A 24,567-nucleotide genomic window follows, 5' to 3' on the forward strand; every position below is an offset into this window, starting at 1 on the left:
TCTGCAATAGATTTGCACTTGAACATATGTTGGATGCAAGGGATTATGGGAAAATGTCGCAATACCTTACGAGGCACGTCCAAGGTTTTGAGATCTGCTCTATATCTTGCCTCTCCACGAGTAGGACACTCTCTTGCATGCTTATGTAGTCCACGAAACAAAATGCAATCGTTGACACATGCATGGATGCGCTTGTAATCTAATCCTCTAAGAGAGGTCACATGTTGCCTTGCCATATCTCGTGAGGTCAGTAGTTTATTCTCCCTGGGAAGCATTTTACACAATAGCCTGCATGTGAAGACCATAAATGAGGAAAAGCATTGGAGTAATTGACCCACTAGCATAATTCACCATGTTTGCAAAATAGACTTTAAAGCTTACTTGAGTAATGCATTCAAACTTGCATTGCTCCATCCATAGATGGTTTGCAAGTTTAGTAACTCAAGGGAGGCACGTAGAATAGAGAATGTGCACCCCTCAAACAGTGGAGTCGATGCTGCAGTAAAAAGATCATCCTGCTCCATGCTATCATCCCTCCCTTGATGTACATATAAATCCTGCACCATATCATAAAACACCTCCTCCTCCACGGCTTCATGAGGTAATGGCGGAGGGCTACTATCACCATCACTCCATGCATCCGTAACGGTCCCTCCTGAAGATCCCACCTCATATCGTCGATGCTTCGCCTCCTCACGGCAAGCATAGGGCAACATATGCGGGTGTGGCACTGCATCCTGTATCAAATTAAAATGGGATCATAACTCAAACATATGAACACCCATAGGTATCTCAATCAACCTTAACTTACAAACCCTTACCCTGTCTACAGTCACATCCCATTCTCCATACTTTGAGATATGATTGAGTGTAATTCTGCGTGCACGATACATGTTTCCTCGACATCGATCACACAGACATTTGATTTTTTGCTCCAACCACATTTCGCGATGGTGGATATGGAGGGATTCATCTTCACTGGAGCTACTTGTTGAAGATGAAGACATCCTACAAACAAACAACCCACCAAATTTGCATGGTTCTTCAAATGTTTAATTTAAACTCTGTGGTGCATCTAAAGGCGCGTCTAAAAGCACGTCTACAGTCGCATCTAAAGGCGCATCTACTCTATGTATTTAGATGCGCCTATAGATGCGCCATTAGATGCGATTATAGATGCGGCTCTTAAACCTGCTTTTAGCGCGCTCGCTTTGCTTTTCTTCATATTACTTATACTTCGCGTGGCTTGCTTCCTTCTTTATTAGCAAATCCACAGTTTCGACGCTTAAGAGGAAGGCTCCCATACTTACTTCCAAGCTTACACTTAAGAGGAAGGCACCCACACTTACTTCCAAGCTTAAAGGAGAGGAGGACGAACAAGGAGGAGAAGCAACTTTGAAAAAGAAGAAGAACCTTCCATACCTCTATCCAAGTAAGTCCTTTTGCAGTTGATCTTGTTTGGAAGTTTGCTCTCTTTAGATTTGTACTTTCTCGTATCCAAGAAATGCACGATCTGGGTATCAGTGTCACGTTTGTGTGCCGGGTGCAATGTGGACACAATGTCCTTTTCTACTTTTTAGAAATCCCGTTTGTCGAAGCGCGTCTATAGGCGCGTCTCGGAGCACGTCTAAAACCGCGTCTACAGGCGCGTCTAAAGGCGCATCTAGCCTGTTTGCAGACACAGACAGATGCGCCTATAGATACACTGTTAGACGTGATTATAGATGCGCTAATCAGACGCATCTATAAACGCACTCCGACAGTAAGCCTCTTTTCCCTTCCCCTTTCTTCTCAGCTCATCAGTAATAGATTTCTTTCCTTTTTTCCAGTTCAACATGTGGCCAGGAAGCGCTTCCAGCTCACCTGATCCCCAGGATTCTATTTGGAAGGACTTATATAACCTTTTAGGGCACCCTCCTAGTCCTGCGGAGTTATACGGGTATATGACGGATACTTTAAACACTCCCCAAGGGTCGGCACTACAGACTCCAAACCACCCCACACCGCCTGAGATCATCCCAGTGGAGTCAGCATAGCCGTCTTATGCCCCTTCCCCCATACCGTCTTATGTCCCTTCCCCCATGCCGTCTTATGTCCCTTCTGCCATCCCATCTTATGCCCCCTCCCCCATGCCGTTAGGAGGTCCTTTTGTCTCATAGAGCCGTCAACATACTCCTGTGCCGTCGAGACTCGATTCTCTAGCTACGAGTGGTCAGCGTAGTCCCATGCAGTCTCCAGCTACGAGTGGCTAGTGTACGAGCTCGACACGACAGGGTAGTAGGCATAGTAGCAGGGAGAGCGGTGGGGGATGCATGGCACAGTGCTTTGGGCCATGTGGCGGTGGGGAGGATGATGATTCAGACGATTTAGATGTGCCTCCGGGTGATGGTATGATATTCTATGACATCACTCAGATAGGAGGCATCTTGATGGATGCGCGGGGGAAGGACATCATGGCCTTCATGCGCTCTGTAATTGCTAACAATTACAAAGATTGCTTTATCCACTTCAAAGACCAGCCAAAGAGGTTGGCTGATGAGATCCTCGCTGCAGTTCGCTCTAGGTATCCTAACCCCCCCAATCGCCAGTTCACAGATAAATGGGCCAAGTCAAAGATTGTTACGATACTTGGCAATAAAAGATCTTCGCTTTAAGAGGCAGGCACTAGCGGAGCTTGCTAGGCTTGAGGGAGGTCAACCACCAAGGGGCCCGCCCCACACCACTCACAAGCATGAGTGGAAGAAAGCAATGAAGTCAGCGAGGGAGGACCCCAGTCTGCAGCATGTGGAGGCACGGAGGATCCAGATGGAGGAATATGGAAGCGCGCATTTTGGAGCAGGGGATGTTGAATCATGGGAGGCCCAATTTGTAAGTATCGATCTCAAATTATATTGCTTATGTAGTTTATTAGGAGGTCGCTTCTTTCTGCTAATCCCTCCGCAAAGTGTGTCGTCTTGCAGCTTGAGATCGTGGGCAGATACCCTACTCCTGTGGAGACAGCCTACCACCGCCACCATTGCAGAGGAGATACATGGAGGCACTTCTATGATGACGGGTTGATTGCTGAGGAGCAGTATATTCGAGCTACTGGAGCGGCCCCCGAGGTATTTGAAAGTAATTAAATAATGCCAAAATTATAAGTAAAGATTTGATTTTTCATACATTGATATATGTTGTCCCTTGTTTACAGGCCCGTGCACAAGACGATGAGGAAGACAAGGAAGGAGGCGCAGAAGGGAGCGCAGAAGGGAGCGTGGAAGGGAGCGAGGACCTAGAGAACATAGATTAGTCGTAGAAGTAGTGCTAGCTACTCTTTTTTGTACTTAAAGCCACTGGCTTGGCTTCATGCCTCTTGTATATACACTCCTCTTATTTTTTGTACTTGAAGCCACATGACGTGGCTTAGCTTCGTGCTATATATATATACAAGCACTTTCTGAGCTTTCAATTTTATTGCATTTTGGAGTTGTAACGTTTTATTTGGAATTGTAATTAAAATGCGGTTGGCTGTAAGAATTGAATTACACAATGTGGATATGGGATTCTTGTAACTATATAGCATACACAACATACATAGCATTCTGTAAATTAAAAAAAAAATAAAAATAAAGTGCATATATCAGTGCGTCTATAAACGCGTTTATAAGCGCGTCTGTCTGTTCGACCAGCGTCTATTTTTGCATTTATAAAAGCATTTATAAGCACACCTATTTAAGCATCTAAGTGCACGTCTATACACGCGTGTGTCTGATATATAGACGCATTGATAGATGCGGGTCTCCAGACGCAAAAATAGACGTGCAAATAGACGCACCCATAAGTTTTTTATTTAGTTCAATAAACGCATCTGTGTACGCCTCTATGGGTGCTTTGTCTTGTTGTGATATAATTTTATGTTAAATGAAACATTATGTGTGCCAAATGAAAAGTCTTATGTGCTAAATTTAAATTCCTATGTACTAAATTTAAATTCATATGTCTTGAATGTGATTTAAATTAACCTTAGAAATTGCACCTTCCTGCGCCTTATAGCTTTAAGAAAGAAATTGTGCAAACTCTGTCATCAAAAAAACGTGTAGTTATGTAATAAATACAAAATGCTATATGATCTTATAAAATTAGGAGAGAAAGCATGTGAACTCTCCTTCCACACTAATGTGTGATTATGTGTAAAATACAAATTACATATTTGCAAAATACTATATGCTAAAATGCAAGTTGATCATATAAATCCAAAGAAGGGGACATTCGTTGGTGTTATAATTTTAAGATAGGAAGTGTGCTAGTTAAACCCTCATCCATTAAACTTAATAAAATTATAAATTTATGGGAAATCATAACAAATTCATTGAAATATATTCTAGCTCAATACAACTACCTGCCCGAAACTAGTTCAAGAATAGCACCAATGCCATTCATGCATGGAGAATGGAGAATGGCACTAGTGCCATCGTCCTCAATCCGTGTGATTGATGCCATAGTTGCCACTCTCAATATAATCATATGTTGTTGTGGACAATGGCACTAGTGCCATTCTCTAACCAACAGCTGTGATGACATTGACATACATGAATAATTTGTATTCTCTATGAGTTGAAGTTTGGAGAATGGCACTGTTGCCATTCTCCACATCACCATAAGAATATAATTTGGAGAATGGCACTGTTGCCATTCTCCACATCACCATAAGAATATTTCAAGTTTAGCACCAATACCATTCATACATGGATTGCCACTCTCCTCAATCCTTGTGATTAATGGCACAAATGCTAGTCTCAATGTAATCATATGGTGTTGTGGACAATGGCACCACTGCCATTCTCTAACCATCATCTCTGACAACATTCAAATCTAGGAAATGACCACATTCAATTGATTTTTACCAAATGAAATTGTCATGAGGGTGTCTTCTTTACCTACTCATGAGGCCTTCCTCGAATTTCGAGTTGTTATATTCTTCATCAGAGCAGTTGAAGTGTTGGAACACATCATTATATGAATATTTGGAGAATGGCACCAATGCCATTCATCACCTAGAGAATGGAGAATGGTGCTGGTGCCATTCTCCTCAATCCATGTGATTAATGGCACTGGTGCCATTCTCAATATAATCATACGGTGTTCAAGAAAATGGCACTAGTGCCATTCTACACATACTCACATAGAGATTGGCATCAATGCCATTCTCTAGAAGGTCAGATGAGAAAACTCTTATGTGATAACCTGTAAATCAGGAGAATGGCATTGGTGCCATTCTCTCCAACCCATGTGATGGCACTACAAGGCATAGGCCCTTTTCCGACGAAAATACCGACGCTTTTTACATAAATTTTTTTTTTTCTCACGGGCGCAAACGTCGTTATAAAAGTCGCTAAAAGCGTCGGAAAAGAACCGTCGCTATAAAGCGTCGCTATATAGCGACGTTTAACAACGTCACTATATAGCGACGCTACTAATCGTCGCTATATAGCGACACTGGTAAACGTCGCTATATAGCGACGATTAACAGAAGTAAAAAAAACAGCATTAGTGGGGCCTAACAGGGCCATAGCAAGCCCTGTTTTGCCCCACTAATGCTTTTTTTTTTAAAATTACGCATGAGCATATGTCTCCTTCTCTTATGCTCATGCATAAGCATAAGCATGAGCATATGTCTCCTTCTCTTATGCTTATGCATAAGAGAAGAGAAGAAGAGGGAACGGAAAGAGAGATTGGAAAGGGGGAAAGAGGGAAAGAAAGAGAGAAGAAGAGGGAAAGTAAAGAGGGAAAAAGAGACATATGCTCATGCTTATGCATGAGCATATGTCTACTTCTCTTATGCTCATGCATAAGCATAAGCATGAGCATATGTCTCCTTCTCTTATGCTTATGCTTATGCATATGCATAAGAGGAGTCTTATGCATATGCATAAGCATAAGCATAAGAGAAGGAGACATATGCTCATGCTTATGCTTATGATTATGTATGAGCATAAGAACATGAGCATGAAAGAGGGAAAAGAGGGTGGAAAAGAGGAGAAGAGAGAAGAAGAGGGAACAGAAAGAGGGATTGGAAAGGGGGAAAGAGGGAAAGAAAGAGAGAAGAAGAGGGAAAGTAAAGAGGGAAAAAGAGACATATGCTCATGCATGAGCATATGTCTCCTTCTCTTATGCTCATGCATAAGCATAAGCATGAGCATATGTCTCCTTCTCTTATGCTTATGCATAAGCATAAGCATTATGCTCATGCTTATGTGTATGCATGAGCATAAGAGAATGAGCATGAAAGAGGGAAAAGCTCGGGGGGGTCACTATGTAAAAACTCTCTATATCACGTGCGTTCAAGGCTTATTTGTAAAATCCCTTATCTGTAGATTTTTCATTAATAAAATGTACCCTTTTTCTATACAAATCTGTAATTTTTTCCTGGAATGATTTTAAATAATCCCTTATGTAAGTTAAATTTTGTAAATTTTAGAAATTAAAAATATCCTTCTGTTGAACTCACGTGATAGGGTTACATAAGATGAGTGACCCCCCTGAGGGGAAAAGAGGGGGAAAAAGAGAGGAAGAGAGAAGAAGAGGGAAAGTAAAGAGGGAAAAAGAGACATATGCTCATGCTTATGCATGAGCATATGTCTCCTTCTCTTATGCTCATGCATAAACATAAGCATAAGCATGAGCATATGTCTCCTTTTCTTATGCTTATACTTATGCATGAGCATAAGAGCATGAGCATGAAAGAGGGGGGGAAAGAGGAGAAGAGAGAAGAAGAGGGAAAGGAAAGAGAAATTGAAAAAGGGGAAAGAGGGAAAGAAAGAGAGAAGAAGAGGGAAAGGAAAGAGGGAAAAAGAGACATATGCTCATGCTTATGCATGAGCATATGTCTCCTTCTCTTATGCTCATGCATAAGCATAAGCATGAGCATGATCATATGTCTCCTTCTCTTATGCTCATGCATAAGAGGAGTCTTATGCATAATCTTCTCTCTTCTCCTCTTTCCCCTCCTCTTTTCCCTCTTTCATGCTCATGCTCTTATGCTCATGCATAAGCTGAGAGCATGAGCATGAAAGAGGGAAAAGAGGAGGGGAAAGAGGAGAAGAGAGAAGAAGAGGGAAAGAAAAGAGAGATTGGAAAAGGGGAAAGAGGGAAAGAAAGAGAGAAGAAGAGGAAAATGAAAGAGGAAAAAAGAGACATATGTCTCATTCTTTTATGCTCATGCTTATGCTTATCCTTATGCATGAGCATAAGAGCATGAGCATGAAAGAGGGAAAAGAGGAGAAGAAGAGGGAAATGAAAGAGGAAAAAAGAGGGGGAAAGAGATTGAAAGATTGAAGGAGAAGGAGAAGGAGAAGGAGAGGAGGGAAAGAAGAGGAGAGAAGAGGGAAGAGAGGGGAAGAGAAGGTTCCTATGCCCATCACTGCAGCTAGCACTTAAGGTGCTAGCTGCAAGCCAATGCAAATTAGAAAAATAACAAATGGAAAAAAGAGGAAGCACTTACTTGGAATAGTACGTCCCGCTCGGTGTTTTGTGGACTGGCCCTACAAAAGAGAAGAGTCTTCTTTCTTTCTTAAAATCTCGTTTTTTGTTTCAATCCTTTGAAATCAAGCATGAAAACTAGTAAGGAGCTTTAGCAATACAAGGAGAAGCACTCAAAAAACGAAATCTCACAGAAAACCTACCTACATTGTTCAAAGAGACTCACCTCTTCAAAAACTTCCTTTCAAGAAACCAAAGAGGGAGAAGGGTGGAGGGGGAGCACAAGAGCTAGGAGAGGGGTGAGTAGTGGTGAGGAGTGGAGAATGGAGTGGGAGGTTGTCGGAAATAGGTGGGAGGAGAGATCGCTTTGCTTACAATAGAAATTAGAGAGTGCAAAACAAAAAGCGCCGCGCATCGCGACGGGTTTTGGTTTAAATCCACAGCGTCGCTATATAGCGACTCTTTTCCGTCGCTATATAGCGGCGCTTTTCCGTCGCTATATAGCGACTCTTTAGTGTCGCTATATAGCGACCTTTAACATTAAAAAACTCAAACCCTAAAAGTCGCTATATAGCGACGTTTAACCCTAAAAGTCGCTATATAGCGACTTTTAACCCTAAAAGTGGCTATATAACGACCTTTAACCCTAAGTGTCGCTATATAGCGACACTTATACCTTAAAAGTATCAATTCAAGGCACTTGATCTAAGAAGAGAGGGAAGCAGCTCATGGGTGGCTAATTTTTGGATCTTAAAGGATTTCCTTGCATTTTGTATTGTGACTTTAGAGGTGTGCAGATGGAAGGGACATGGTGGTGCACATGGTGATGGATCATCAAAAAGTCATTGCTATTTGAGTTCATGATTAATATTGCATGCGTACACGATACGAAATCCTGAGACAGGATGAGGAGGGTGGTGTGCATATACCTTCACACTACCAATGTGGATATGAAGATAGAGATCATGTGGATATGGAGATGCCACTACCAATGCCGGATCCAATTGATCCAGATGGATTTAGAGAAGAAGATGAAGATCACAATATGAGCCAAGACGAAGATGTGCATAATGACATCATATGGGAGGAAGATGGAGATCATGATATTGAGGAAGAAGATGACAATCATCAAGAATCACCCGACTTTATTGAAGAAGATGATCAAGTCTATGGTGAACGTACAATGATGATATAGGAGATCAACTCAATATAGAGTTGGAGATAGACTTGTTTGGCACACTAGACTTGTGAAACCAAGTCTCAAACGTAGACATGAATATATGAGCTTCGAACTTGATGTACATGTTCTTGTACTTTTATTCTTTTAAAGGATCAAACATGTACATGCTCTCGTATTTTTATTCTCTATGAGATCAAACATGTATGAAAATTTAAAAAATTTTGTCATTGGAAAAAACTAACTTTTAAGGCCTATATGAGTAAAAAACATCTCTGAAAAACGTCGCTATAACATAGTATCTTAGTGTCGCTATATAGCGACCTTTAAAACCGTCGCTATATAGCGACCTTTATAACCGTCGCTATATAGCGACTTTTGCTTAACGTCGCTAGATAGCGACGCTTTACGGGACGCGCTTTTCATACCGATGATTAGTGCCCCGTCCGCGCTAAGCGTCGGTACGTAAACGTCGCAATAGGATCCGTGTGTAGTAGTGATTATTCAATATTTAACTTTGATTGTGATATGGCCAAGGATGCAACGACCAATCATGGATGCTTGGTTACAAACAAATGTGAGGAGAAGAAGTGCATAAATACAGATAACAACGTGCACGAGGAATGAAAACGGTCATACATATGCATGAAGAGAAAGCGAATCTAGGCAGATCCACAAAAGCAACCAAAGAGGAAGAGAGTAATGAAGGAGGAGAACATGTTAAATGCATTGGGATATCTATGTTGCAAGCGAAGATGTATGCACTTCATTGATCTTGCAGACATCAGGGAATGTAGAGGACACATGTGGCAAAGAAGAGGAAGCGAAAGAAATGAATACCTTCTCACAAGTCTCTCTTGCTTTCTTCAGAATGGCAATAAAAGGCTAAGTTCAAGAGAAAAGGTAAAACCTCTCGTAAATGGAAAAAAGATTTGCAATAAGGCATATCGCAATATTATTGGATTATCCCATGGTACATATTGGGATTTAGTCACTAAGGCAAAGGGCGGCAACAAATTTAGCATTCACGGTAATAGAGGAAGGTCCAAATCAAGAATCTCAACTATCAAGGCAGTAGCAATTTTGCAAGACTGTCAGTTCACAAATAAATGGGGGAAGTCAAAGATTGTTATGATACTTAGCAATAAAAGATCTTCCCTTACGAGGCAGGCACTAGCGGAGCTTGCCAAGCTTGAGGCAGGTCAACCTCCAAGGGGCCCGCCCCACACCGCTCACAAGCGTGAGTGGAAGAAGGCAATGAAGTCAGCGAGGGAGGAGCCCAGTCTGCAGCACGTGGAGGCACGGAGGATCCAGATGGAGGAATATGGAAGCACGCATTTTGGAGCAGGGGGTGTTGAATCATGGGAGGCCCAATTTGTAAGTATCGATCTCAAATTATATTGCTTATGTAGTTTATTAGGAGGTTGGTTGTTTCTTTGTACTAATCCCTCCACAAAGTGTATCGTGGTCATGCAGCTTGAGATCGTGGGCAGATACCCTACTCCAGTGGAGATAGCCTACCACCGCCACCATCGCAGAGGAGATACATGGAGGCACTTCTATGATGACGGGTTGATTACTGAGGAGCAGTATACCCGAGCTACTGGATAGGCCCCCCAGGTATTTGAAAGTAATGAAATAATACCAAAATTATAAGTAAAGATTTGATTTTTCATACATTGATATATGTTGTCCCTTGTTTACAGGCCCGTGCACAAGACGATGAGGAAGAGGAGGAAGGAGGCATAGAAGGGAGCGCAGAAGGGAGCGTGGAAGGGAGTGAGGACCTAGAGAACATAGATTAGTCGTATAAGTAATGCTAGCTACTCTTTTTTATACTTAAAGCCACTGGCTTGGCTTCGTGCCTCTTGTATATAGACTCCTCTTATTTTTTGTACTTGAAGCCACATGACATGGCTTAGCTTCCTTATTTTTTGTACTTGAAGCCACATGACATGGCTTAGCTTCGTGCTATATGTATATACAAGTACTTTTTGAGCTTTCAATTTTATTGCGTTTTGGAGTTGTAATATTTTATTTGGAATTGTAATTAAAATGCGGTTGGCTGTAAGAATTGAATTACAGAATGTGGATATGGGATTCTTGTAACTATATAGCATACACAACATACACACTATTTTGTAAAATTTTTTTTTAAAAAAAAGGCGCGTCTATCAGTGCGTTTAAAAACTCATTTATATTCGCGTTTGTCTGTTCGTTTTGCGTCTATACGCGCGTTTATAAAAGCGTTTATAAGCACGTTTATTTATGCGTCTTTGTGCGTGTCTATACGCGCATAAGTATGATATATAGACGTGCAATTAGACGCAAGTCTCCAGATGTGCAAATAGACGTGCAAATAGACGCGCTCGTAAGTTTTTTATTAAGTTCATGAAACGTGTCTATGCGCGCGTCTATGGGTGCTTTGTCTTGTTGTGAATTTAAATTGTAAACATATGTTCAATCTATATCATTTTGGATATAAAGACTCTAGCTGAGAGTAACGTCTCTCAATGTAATCATATAATGATAGCTATAATTGCTATTATAATTCTTTGGTTCAATACAAAACTTGGGTCTTATGGCATCATGTCTTTTTTCTATTTATTAAAAGTTTTAAAAATTTTGTGCATATTGTGAGTGACAATGTTATTTTCATGAAATATTTAAGTCTCCTTTCATGGATTTATAAATTTATCACGTCAAGGAAAAATATTAAAAATAATTAAATTAAAAAATAACTTAGGTATAGCTAGAATTTCTAATATAGGATTATTTCAAATTCTTGCATGTTGGTGCAAAAGTATAGATTGAAAAAGCAATATTTTTATGTGAATATGATAGTGCCACAAAGTGAACTTCTGATTTGGGAAGAATATTTTCAAAAAGTAAAATTTTGATTTGGGAAGGATATTTTCACAAAGTAAACTTTTCATTTGGGAAGGATTTTTGGGCTTCGTCCAAAAACAACAGAAAAAGTCCAAAATTAATGAAATAGGTGTTGTGGCACAATTATTCATGCAATCATCTATGTGTCTAAGCGAAAGTGTGTGAGTGCACGTGACCTAGTAGTAGCTAGGTAGGGACTAACTATATGATTTTTTTGTTGCTAGGATTTCATAGGGTAGCTAGAACTTAGGCATCACTTCTGAGCCCTAGGTTGAAATCGATTGATGCTACCTATATGTGTGAAGATGTACATATGTAAGTGAGTGCTCATGATACAATCTAATCCTAACTAAGGAAGACTTAGTTTCCCAAATCTTCGTTTTTGTTAGCAATGGCTTGCGTGTTGAAGTAGTAGCGCTTCAGTTGGCTCCCGTTTACTGTTGTGTTGAATTGGACTCCATCCAATGTTTCTAGCAGCACAACTCTGATGGGATTCATCTTTCTTACTTGGTAGGGTCCTTGACCTAGATACTTCAGCTTCCCCTTGTGTACTTTGGGATTGTATAATAGGACCAAGTCACCTTCCTTGATGTCTTTAGCTTTAAGATTTATGTTAACCCATGCCTTTCTTCTACGTTTTTTTGTTGTCATGGCATGGTAGGCAACTAGTCTTGTTTCTATATGCTTCTCCAATTGATAGTCTTTCTTTCAAGGATTCATGGTCTCCCATGCATTCCTGTACTGCTATGCGTAGGCTAGGTATTACAAATTCTAGTGGGACCACAGTTTCAAGGCCATACACCAATTGAAAAGGTCTGTTCCCTATACTGACCTTGAGTGTGGTTTTGTATGCCCATAAGGCTACATTCAGTTTCTCTGCCCAATATGAACACTGTGGTTCTACTAGCATGTTATTTTGTTGTGGTGAATTGAGCCTGTCCATTCCCTTGGGGGTAGTAGGGTGTGCTTTTTCTATGGATTACCATAAAGCCAGACAAGAGTTCTTGGATTACCTCATTGAAAAAATATGTGCCTCTATCCAACACAATTTCAATGGGGCATCCGAATTGGGTGATCACATTTTTGTATAAGAATCTTGTTGTGCTTTTGGCATCTGCCTTTGTGACTATAGCCCATTTTGTAAAGTAATCAGTGGCCACAATGATGTAGCGTGCCTATGTTCCTTTTGGATGGATGGGACCCACATAGTCAATACCCCATTTTTCAAATGGTTTTTGTGCAACAACTGTTGTTAGGGGATTGAATTCTTTGTGTTGTGGTTTAGTAGTCCATTGGCATACATCACAGCCTTTTACATATTCATAGGCATCTGCCCACAGTGTTGGCCACCAGTAGCCTGCAAAGAGAACTTTTCTTACTGTGGCTTCCCCTTGGAAGTGTCCTCCTGCAATGCCTTCATGGACTTTACTCAGGACTGTTGGCATGATCTCATGAGGCATTACACATCTTCTTAATACCTGGTCTTTGCCCATCTTGTACAATTGTCCTGCAATGAGTTGGTAGGGTGCAACCTTTAGAATTAGTTTTCTAGCATCTACTGCTTTCATTTTAGGGGGTGGTCTTCCTGTCATTAAGTACCCAATGATATCTCCACACCACTCTAGAACAACATCTATTTGAAATAGTGTGGCATCTGGTAAGTCGTCTTCTACTCTAGTTGCTTCTTCTCCCAACTTGACATGAGATATGTGATCGGCAATGTAGTGTTGGGCACCTTTGCGGACCACTATTTTGAAGTTGAATTCTTGAAGCAAGAGGATCCATCTGGTTATTCTTCCTATTATACACGGACGGTTCACAAGATAAAGCAATGCTTGATGGTTAGTGTAGAAGACAAAATCATTTTCCCAGTAGATAGTGCCGAAATTTCTTTACACTATACACCATTGCTAGGGCTTCTCTTTCTGTGGTGGTATAGTTGATCTCTGCATCATTGAGTTGTCGAGACTGGCGAAGTAGAATGGGTAGTCTTTCTTATGTTCACCAGGTTGACAAAGCCGCGACACTCCCAATTGCATACTTGAATCCATCAGTATGAACATGAAAATCGATATCCCAATTGGGAGATATACAGATGGGTGCTGTGATTATGTGCCACTTTAAAAGCTTAAAGGCTTGGTCACACTCTTCGGTCCATAAGAATTCCACTAATAATTTGTAAAGTGGTCTAGCTGTCATGGCATACCGCGATATAAATCTTTCTATAATAGCCGGCATGTCACATAAAGACCTGTATGCCTTTGGAATTTGTAGGAGGAGAAAATTCCATGATGATTTTGATTTTGTCCATGTTAGTTGCAATCCCATGTTGAGAGACGATGTGTCCCAAAACAACTCCGTGGGTGACCATGAACTAGTATTTTGTTGGATTTAGGGAGATGCCATACTCCCTGCATTTGATTAGTACTGCTTTAAGACATTTGAAGTGGTCTTTTTTGTTTGAATGGATGCACAAATCATCCAAGAACACCTGTAAAAACTTATTCAGAAATGAATTGAAAGCTATGAACATGACTCGTTGGAATGTGGCTGGGGCATTACAAAGGCCGACTGGCATGCCTCTATATGCAAAAATACCCCATTCTATAGAAAATGTTATTTTTGATTGGTCTTTAGGAGCAATTTGCACTTGGTTATAGCCACTGAAGCCATCCAAGAAGCTATATATTTCGGAACCTGCCACCTTTTCCAACACTATTTCTGTACATTGTCTTAAGTTGCAGAAAACATATTGATAATTCAGATGGTTTTTGTCTTTTACATGTACAACAACCATGGCGGATAGAGAAGTTAGGGTAGGCCAACGTCAACTGCCAAATGAGACTCAAGGAGAAGGCCAAAGTGTTTCAAAACCATAGGATTTTGTTATAATGTTAGGGTGGCAAAAGTGAAAGTGCAACTTCTACAACCAAGTCTTTACAAGATCAGTCATGAGGATAAGAAAACATTTGATTGGCGATGAAGATAAATTAATAGGGAGATGTGAGGGACCAAATGTTGAATCTGTTGCTGGCATCCTGCAAGGCATTAACAATGCAAAAAGTTGAATCACTTGTGTACGAGTTGAATATGCAAATGAGTAACATTTACTATGTGGAACTATTGTAATGAAATTTGACAATGATTTAAACCATGGATGTTCTTAATCGATTAATTGCTGGTTCCTTGCGTATTTATTTGAGTCTTGATGTTTTAGATTGCTTGTAGTATGAACGAATGCATTTAGATCCTTTGAATAATTGTGTTGAAGAATTAAGATTGAAAAGGAGAAGGTGAGAGAGAGAAACACACAAGCCGCCACGTGCATGTAAGCAATGCTAGCTACTGCACTAGCGTGTGTGAAATACTGACTTTTGCATACAGAGCATGATGTTACAAAAGATCATAGTGCAGATAGAAAAAGAGCGAGATGTGGGAAAAGACAATTTGCCATCCCACACCTAGGTCCGTAGGTAGATTACCACATCTATAACCATCCAATTATGCCGGGAGGGGGCAAGATGATTGGATGGTTGATCTGTCTCGACGTCTGGCACACTTACTGAACGTTGGTGGAATAAGAATGAGGGAAATGACTTCTCCATAAAACACATATTCGAAAAATAAAAGTTTAAGATTAGAGAAATGTTTGTATACATGGCAATTGACAATTTTGCACATTATTAATCTATTGAAATACATGTGCATACAGAGTCCGTGAGCATCGCTCTAGAGAAACGTGGCCGAAACCCTGCAAAATCTTGAGACTATAATAGGCTTGTAACTACCACAAAGTGGAGATGTAACATCTGCCATGAAGAGTACACAAGTTCAGGAAGTTGTATGCGCAAACATTTCCTAGGCGACCCTCAAAGACAATTTGGAAAGTGTAAGGGTCTGGGAGTGGAAAGGGTGATTGCCTGAGTGGTTAGATAGTTGGCAGTGCAAACATGATTGTGGATGAAATAGTTACACGTCACCATTCTCAACTTATCATTGAAGAAAGAACCATGGGTCTTGAAACCCCAGGCGAGCAATCAGTGACTATGGAAAGTTGATCTCTTGCATAGTCGGCAAGTTGCTCGAATGTGTAGATGGAAAGAGGACAATACAGTAATGTGCTTCTTTTGAATGCCCGTGCACATGTGGAGCAACAATCCCTCGAAGCTTCCTTCAAAGCACAACATATCGAGAAAGCACAACAAGATGCTTCTGAAGCTATATGTCACACGGGATATCCATTGAGCATGGTGCAAAACCCACATTGGAAAAAAGCCATGGCCTCTGTTGCTAAAGCTGGCCCAGGTTTTACAATGCCTAGTTACAATGCTATCCGTAATAGCATGTTGGATGCTTACTACTACAGTAGGATGAAAGAGGATATGCAGCAAGTAGTTTATGCTTGGTTTATGATGGCATTGAGAAAATTGCTTGCACCATCGTATCAGATGGATGGAAGAATGTTAGCAAGCAGCCCTTGATTAACGTAAGGGTTGTGACGTTCAAAGGGGAGGCTTTTCGATAGTCAATTGATACAAGCGGTGAGGCTTAGATGGGAGAATTCATTGCAAAGCAGTTAAGTAGATGTATTGAAGATATTGTTACTGACAATATTATTCAGCCGGATTACTGATAATGCCAAGAATTGTTGAAATGCTAGGAAAATTATAAATTGTAGATATCGACGTATTTGGGCATCACCATGCTCGTGCCACTGTTCGGATTTAGTCTTGGAGGATTGGTACAAAACACCTGAGACAAACTTCTTCAAGGTTGCTGTGGATGAGGCACGAAAGGTCGTGTTGTACTTTCTTAACCATGAGTGATTACTAGGAATTTTCAAGAATCATCAGCCTACAAGTCACCCACTACAAGGCACAAGCCGTTTTTCGACGAAAATACTGACCTTTTTTACACTAAAAAGTTTTTTTTTGATGGGTGCAAGGTCAATATTTACGTTGTTATTAGCGTAAAAAAAGAACGGTCGCTTATAAGCATCGCTATATAGCGACTCTAGTAAACGTTGCTATATCGCGAGACTCATAAGTGTCGCTATATAGCGATGCTTAATAGAAACTTAAAAAAAACATTAGTGGGACTAAACAGGGCCACAACAAGCCCTGTTTTGCCCCACTAATGTATGTTTTTTTAGTAATTACAAAAGAATGTTGTTTTTTACAAAATTTCCCTTGTGAAAGGGGTGATACAAAATCGCTCAAACGAGCTGAGCAACAGAAGCATATACATGCCGAAGATATACAACATTGTTTGTTACAAAATTACCCTTTCGAAAGGGGTGATACAAAATCGCTCAAACGAGCCGACATACAGAAGCATATACATGCCGAAGTATATACAAACTACTACTACTACTCATCTGAATCATCGTCCTCGTCCTCGTTGTCATCATGGTCGTGCTGGCCTGATCCTTGGCCCTCGTGAGCTACGCCTGATGCCTGGCCCTTGTCGAAGCTGTGTAAGCCAAATCCCTTGTCATCACCACTCAAGTCCGCTGATGGGACATTTGAGCTTGCACCCTAAGAGCAAAACCATATTAATTGGAAATTAGATTGGAACTTGAATAAAACAATTTAAAAAGTGAGATTACAAGTAGGAGTAGACTTACATCATGCGAGCGCCACCCCAACCCAATCGACCGTCACTCCCATGGCCTCCATCTTAATAAACCACGGCTTTGTTCCAATGTGGAATGTGTGTCTCGCCTCTTTGTCTGTGGGAAGGCAACCCATCGCAGCTTGTTGTGGGCCCAATTTATGAGAGTTAGATAAAGTGCACGCAATATGTAATAAAACAAATAGAACAATAAATTAAATGAGAAGAAGTAGACTTACCACGGTTGCCTCGAACGCCAACCGTTCGCCTACACCAAAGTGTGAAGTACCTATGGAGTCTAGCCGTCTCCTCACAGCCCTCCTTTGACTCTCAAACTTTTCGGGATAGTCCTTGTATTGCTTCTTGAAAAACTTCCAGTCAGCTTTGTCTACCCAGCTGGGTTTAGCCTTCCTCTTTGCGATGGAAGTATGCAAGGTTGACCTACGATGCTTCAAGACCCCACCCATTCGCTCTCGCATGTAATCCTCATTGAACTCCCAATTTGGGGGGTTAGTGTATTGTCTTTCTAATTAATCGATGATTGTGCCCTACTTCTTTTTGCCATCTTGGTACCGCCAGTCAGTAGCTATGCCACTCTTGAAGTGGGGGTTCATCAACTGCCTCATGGTGGCCATCACTCCTAAGCCCTTTTCATTTTCTATTATCTCTCCAACCCTAGTGATTTCATAGGACAGGTCCTCGGCGAGAAAGGAGGATTTATGGGATTGGCAGAACTAGAGCGAGGGGTGTTACTGTGAGTACTTACGGAGCGAGGAGTAGCAGAGGGAGTGGGATTACTCAGTCTCATGACCAAGTGGAGACCTGTAGGGATGTGAGTGTGCGGACTCATTTACATCTCGCGAGTCAGCATAGCAGTCTCCACCCTTCCTACTCTTCCTTCCCTTATGATGGGTATGCCCAAGTGATGACCCCTCAGTCGAAGGGGCTAGAGGGGATGGCTGTCGAGTATGAACAGCCGTCGGTGTAGAAGAGGAAAGAGCTGAGGTCCTCTGGGATAGCAGAGAGAAGAATCTCCCTACCTCTGCATCACTCATCAGTGCGACAAACTCATAGGGACTCTTGACAAAGCCATGGGCTACTAGCAAAGGAGTTCCCTAAGGGGTAGTCGCGGTACTAGGTCCGAGAGGAGTCAAGTGAGGGGTAATCGCAGGGGTAGGCCCTTGAGGTGTCGCCTGAGTGGAATCAAAGTCCTATGGAGAGTAGAGATCATGATGTCTCCTCCTACGAGGGTCTTTGTACTTGTCGAACATGCGATGTGGTCCCATGTCTAATTTGGGAAAATTGGACAAACGTAGACACAAACACGAAGACAAAAAACAAAAAACAAGAGGGAGTAAGAAGCGGAAAGACAATTAATTACTTAAGACAATTATGAAATTTAAACTCAAGAAATTATGAAAAGACAATTAATCACTTGTGAAAATTATGAAATGACATCAACGCAAAAAGGATAAATATGAAAGGATAATTATTTACTTAAGACAATTATGAAAAGCCAGATTTGAAATGACAAATATTTACGAAAGACAATTGGAATCCAATAAGATTTTCATATATAAAAAATATCACCAAAAGTATGTCTCCAAAAGTATGTATATAAAAAATATATGTCTCCAAAAGTATGCTTAAGCAAAATTTGTCTACAAAAGAGACATTCTCCAAAAATGCCAAAATGGTGGACGAGATCTATTGGTCTGCATTATTGTTTGAGGTACTTTCCTCCTTCAAGTTGCTAGGCGGGTCACTATGCAACGCTTATCAGCTCTTTAGAGAGCCTTTGGATCACTGAAGAGGATTGCTTCTACTATGTGCAACAAGGGGGAAGCTTTGTGAGTTCTAACGCTATAAAATTCGCATGAGCTCTTACTCTTGGCGTCTCCACAGTTGAACATCATAGAAATCGATCCCCTAATCTAGAAAAGGCAATTTGGTGCTAGCATTGCCTGCTCCTTCCCGTGGTATCACTTGAATGTGATATTATAAAGTTTCTAAGCCCAAAACAACCGGTCATAGCATCACGCATTCCCACAATACCAATCAAGTGTGATATTCTAATTGCTCTATGCTCAAAACATCCGGTTACAACATAAGTGGGTGATGCACTTTCAAAAAACGTTTGCAAATGCCAAGATCTACTGCTATCACACATGCTCTACATCACATGCTTGCTAGATTGTAAATGTCAAGCCAAGATGTCTCCTCTCGACTTATAATGATTAATGATCATCGCAGTGAGACAAAGTGTAGGAAAAAAAGCACTACAATTGACAATCAACAACTAGAATATTGATATCTTTGAGATTTAGTAAGTTGTGAATAGCCAAATAGCAAGTTCCACCATTAGGGTGATTCACGAATGTCGAAAGTTCTATCCTAGGGTGATTTCAATTTCATTTGAGGCCTTTCGAAAATTTAATGATTTGAAGCCCCAAACATTACGGAGTGCTAGCTTCTACCTAATGGTGGGCCTCTGGGAGACAAGGATTACAGAACGGCCCTGCCAAACATCAATTGTATGCACTATGTTGGACGATCGTTTCTTCCATATATATATAAATATGTAAATAACATTTCTAAAGAGACTAGGCACTAAGAAATGTTTGTCAACATTCATAGATTGGCCTTGTACACTTCGAGTATATGAGAGTTGATTTGTCCAGGCTACTAGGATTTGCCTCCAAAACATGGGACTCATGGAGGAGCTAGTTAACGATGCAACAGAAAGCGACCCAATTTCGCAAATCTGCAACCAAGTTCCAACGATTTATATCGATCACAATCGCAAAAATCAGGATTGCAGCTTCATAGTGCAATGGGATATGCTGATATCCTCAAAGCAATATACTATGTGAATGAACAAAACCCTGACTTCTGCGGATGCAAGGAGAACTCATCATAAAGAACAAGCCGATCACAAGAAAAAGCATAAGAAGTCTTACTCGCACTATGGAATGAAAAAAGGCAATTGCAACTCCAAAGTCCAATGGGTGAATTCACCAAGCAAGAGGAAGTCTGAGAAGGACCCTGGAGGAATTTCAAGCGGGTTCTAAAGCAGAGTATCGATAGGGAGCATGAGAGGAGGGAATCAGAGAGGGCAGAGGAGGGTGAAGGATGTAGGAAAGGGGTGGCTTTCAAGTATGAGGTTGGGTAGATTTTAGAGGAGGTTGTGGTTCAGCTCATGCGAAGTGACCAAGTATGCTTCTGCATAGGAGGTCCAAGGAGCTTGGAAACAATGCTCGAGGACGAGAGTTGAGAAAAGAGGGCAAAGAGGAAAAGTTCAAAGGAAGATGAAAAGAAATATTTAAGAGGATCTTAAAGTTCCCTTGTGTAGTGTTAAATGTAATGGTAGATGACTCCCCAGTATAATATTATATAGAATAATATTAAATCCGTGCTTTGCACGGGCAAAGATGCATGACCATCCTCAACCACTGGGCCATATGAAGGTGGATGTTTGATTCTTAAATTTTGGCTAAGTCTTAACCCATGGCTCTGAGACCTTCCATCTCCTTCTTTCCTTCCATTAACCTTCCATCTCCTCCTTCCTCCCGAAGGTGACCTTCCATCTCCTCCATTCCATTGACCTTCTATCTCCTCCTTGCCCCTAAAGCTGCCTCTTGTCTTTCCACCTCCTCCCTAAAGCTTCCCTCTTGTCCTTCCACCTCCTCCCCAGCCTCCATCCAAGAGCTCCTTTGTGACACATGGCAAGTTCTTCTCTTCCAAGCTACCACTTGTCCTCTCCTTTTTTTTAAAGTTGTGTGTGGTTAATAGGTTAAAGATGGTAGACGACTCCCCAGTATAATATTATATAGAATAATATTATTTTACTAGATATTAAATAATACCTAAAGGCACCTTGTAAAGATATCTACATTCTACCACTTTTAACTACGCTCTATTTTTATATTACCTTGAGAATAAAGTTCAACTTATGATTTAAACCCTTAATTGAACAAGTCATATTTCATGGTTGACCATCCCGTGCAGTGAACATTCGTTGGCCCACAGTTGCGTCCACAAGAGTAAGGAGCAAGGCCGGCAGAACGAGACTTGGCAAAGTTGGCATGAGCCTCAGCATAATATTTTATTTTCGCTCAGTCCTCCCTTGGACTCCATTTGGATGTTGAAGCTGCTCATAAAAGCCTCCCCGCTCCTCCCAAACGTCATATCCTGCTTCCCTTTCTTCTCCTCCATTTCGTTTATGAAGCGCTGCTCATAAAAGCCTCATTCTGCTTCCATTTCTTCTCCGACTCTACCTCAGCACAGCTGATCCTTCATCGCCATGGCCTCCTCCTCCTGCGCAATATTGCTGGTCTTGTTTTGTTGCTTAATTGCACCCTCCATGGCTTCCGATTCTGACCCCCTCCAGGATTTCTGTGTGGCGCTCCCTGCCGCCCAGAACTCCAATATCGCCCTCAACTGTCTGCTTTGCAAGAACCCGTCCAAGTCACCGCAGCAGACTTCCGGTCCCCCTTCCTCCGCAACCCCGGCAACACCTCCAACCACCTTGGCTCCGCCGTCCAGCTCGCTTCTGCCCTCACCTTCCCCGCCCTGAACACCCTGGGCTCTCCGTGGCTCGCATCGACTTCGCTCCCAAAGGTGGCCTCAACCCACCCCATGTCCACCCCCGCGCTTCCGAGGTCCTCTTCGTCGCCCAGGGCCAGCTCGTCGTCGGCTTCGTTACCACCACCAACACTCTCTTCCAGCAGACCCTCTACGCCGGCGACCTCTTTGTTTTCCCCCGCGGCCTCGTCCACTTCCAGCTCAACGTGGGCGATCAACCGGCCGTTGCCATAGCCGCTCTGAACAGCCAGAATCCTGGGGCCTCTCAGGTAGCCAAGGCTCTCTTCGCAGCCGAGCCTCCGCTTCCTGAGCAAGTGCTGGAGACCGCATTTGGCATCAGCGAGAACGTGGTCAAGGGCTTGATCGCCGGAGTCAGCACCACTCTCTAGTCCAACGAAACGTTGTATACAGTGATCCGGCCTATTCTTTGTTTATTTTCATCACATTTCATTGATTGATCAACGTTCTTTCATACCCTAAAACTATTTGGACTCACAACGCGTTATAATTTATTGTTCTATATTCATTCTTCTTCTTTTGCATCCAATGTTCCAAGCGTTCTCGTTGACTGTCTACTTTGCTTGCAAGGTGGTTGGTTTTACGTCTCGCGTGCCATAGCGTGTGCCATTAACGGACAAAACGAACAACCATTCCGAGTAACTTAACCAAAATAACAACCACTCGAGGCTTTTGGGGGAAGGGCAGCTCTTGTTGAGGCCGCTCTTCTGTGCATCCTTTCTTGCCCGTGCTCTTCGTCCTTTGCTATCTTTCTCTATGCTACGTTGTTCTTTGTATTGACACTGTCTCTACGTCCGTTACGTAATTGGTGGAGATGCTCGGGTTTTATGGAGTTTAAAGGAACGGATCGAGGTTCTCTGTCCCAAAATATTACATCGGTAGTATTGGAAACACTTGTGTAAACTTGTTCAACCAAACATACATGTAGCAAGTTTGACGGTTCACCTCTCTGCTTAGCAAACATCACATGTTGGTCATGGCTTAAAAGTTCACAAGGCCGACCAAGATCTTTTAATGGCAATATATTTGGCCATGTACGCAAATATTGCCGCCTACTCCATCCCATGCAAAGTTCTCAATCGAGAAATTCTACTCCAACTAATTCAGACTTTCATGTATCGAGAAAAGACCATTTGAAGCCATGATGGAGGCTAAGACTTCAGATTATTGACATGTTCCTTCTATTGCGTTTGTAGCAGAAGCTTTGTTCATAAATAAGCCGCTTATGATTCTAGTACGAGTAGCATGACCCATCTTAGATGTAAAATCTCAAGGTTGCGATCCTCTCTCTCTCTCTCTCTCTCTTTCTTGTGATCAAGGTTGGGAATGACGACTATCATGATCAAGGGGAATGCTCTCTGTGACATAATTTGCTTCTATTGGAGAGCCTTTAATTGCAACTCGAGGTGCAAATTGCAATAGATGGTATGGATAGGCACACAAATGACACACCACAGGGGCATGTGCATCGAGCCTGGCATAATGCAAAAAGGGAGTTGTATACCCAACAATTAATTTCGCGTTGTTTGGTGCCTCCACATTTTGCTATGGAATAATCCAAATCTTTCGAATAATATAAAGAATATTCTACCCATTGTAAGGAGGTAGACCATATAATTAAAAATTAAAGGTTCTACAAAAACACGCACAAAGATCAAAATGTCATACTTTGCTTGCAGATTCAAGATTGAGAGACAAGCACGTAGTTTAGACATCCTAGCACCCTCGTACAACTGTGTTGATTGCAACTCTCGCATTTTGACCTCAGACTCTGACATCACGTGTACATGTGATGTAGTGCCCCTAAAAACAGAATCCATCATGTCGACCATACCCTCGTCATCATCCGGGAGACTATAGTCTTGCTCAAAGTGTGAAGGTATATGCACACCCTCATCACCCTCCTCATCCTGTTTCAAGATTTCGTGTAAAATCTTGTCAATCAAGGTTTCATGTCATAATGGTATCCAATATCAATCACGAACTGAAATAGCATTGACTTACCGATAATCCATCACCACATGCAACACCAATGGTGGCCTAGGGGATTCACAGGGGGAAACTTATGATATCACGTGAGTGTACAATAGGGGGTTTTTTTGAAATGAGGCATAAGCTTATACATTAGGGGTGGGGGCCCTTTTTTTTTCCCCAATATTGAATTTAAGCTAGGGGGACCATGTCATATTTAAGAAGGGGGGACATAATATAGGTTACCTTTGGTAACTAGTCCAAACAAGTTTGATTTTGTGTATGGTTTTAAATAGTCATAAGGAAAGTAACCTAAATTTGCTTATTGTGTAATCTAAATGCTTGAGAGAGAATGTAGATTTAAGGAAAGGGGGGGACATAATGGAATTTTGGTGGTATCTTATAAGCTTAAATAGGGGTGTTTTGTCATCCTACATGGATCTTAAATAGGGGGTTTTCTTGAAGTTCATGCACGCAGGTGACGTCCCCATTTAATGAAGAGTGAATCCCCCGGGAATGGTGGGTACTGGTTCGGGCTCCTCCCCATACATCCGTAAATGGCGCATGATAATATGACGTTGATGTCGTACTTCTTGCTTGCAATGAGTGCAATGAAAATACAACCTCTTCGTAAGCCACTCTGTGCTCCCGGGCATTGGCGCATCATCTGAGCTTCCACCTGTCCCTTCCGTCTGCACACTTCCAAAATCACAACATGAGTTGCAAGGAAATCTATTAACAGCCAAAAAATAGCCACCCATGAGCTTCTTTTTGCCTTGAACCGTCGCTATATAGCGACTTTTTGCCCTATTCCGTCTCTATATAGCGATGCTTTGCCCTATTCTGTCGCTATATAT

The 24,567-nt window shown here is 41.7% G+C and overlaps 1 pseudogene; it reads left to right on the plus strand.

Annotated features, from left to right (window-relative positions):
- The first annotated feature begins 21,440 nt into the window (after nt 1-21,440).
- LOC147879615 (germin-like protein 1-3 pseudogene) lies at nt 21,441-22,110 on the plus strand (annotated as a pseudogene).
- Nucleotides 22,111-24,567: the final 2,457 nt, after the last annotated feature.

Source organism: Dipteris shenzhenensis, chromosome 33 (genome assembly GCF_047967505.1).
Source record: "Dipteris shenzhenensis isolate YYH24624 ecotype China chromosome 33, Dip_SZ_1.0, whole genome shotgun sequence".
Classification (NCBI taxonomy): domain Eukaryota; kingdom Viridiplantae; phylum Streptophyta; class Polypodiopsida; order Gleicheniales; family Dipteridaceae; genus Dipteris; species Dipteris shenzhenensis.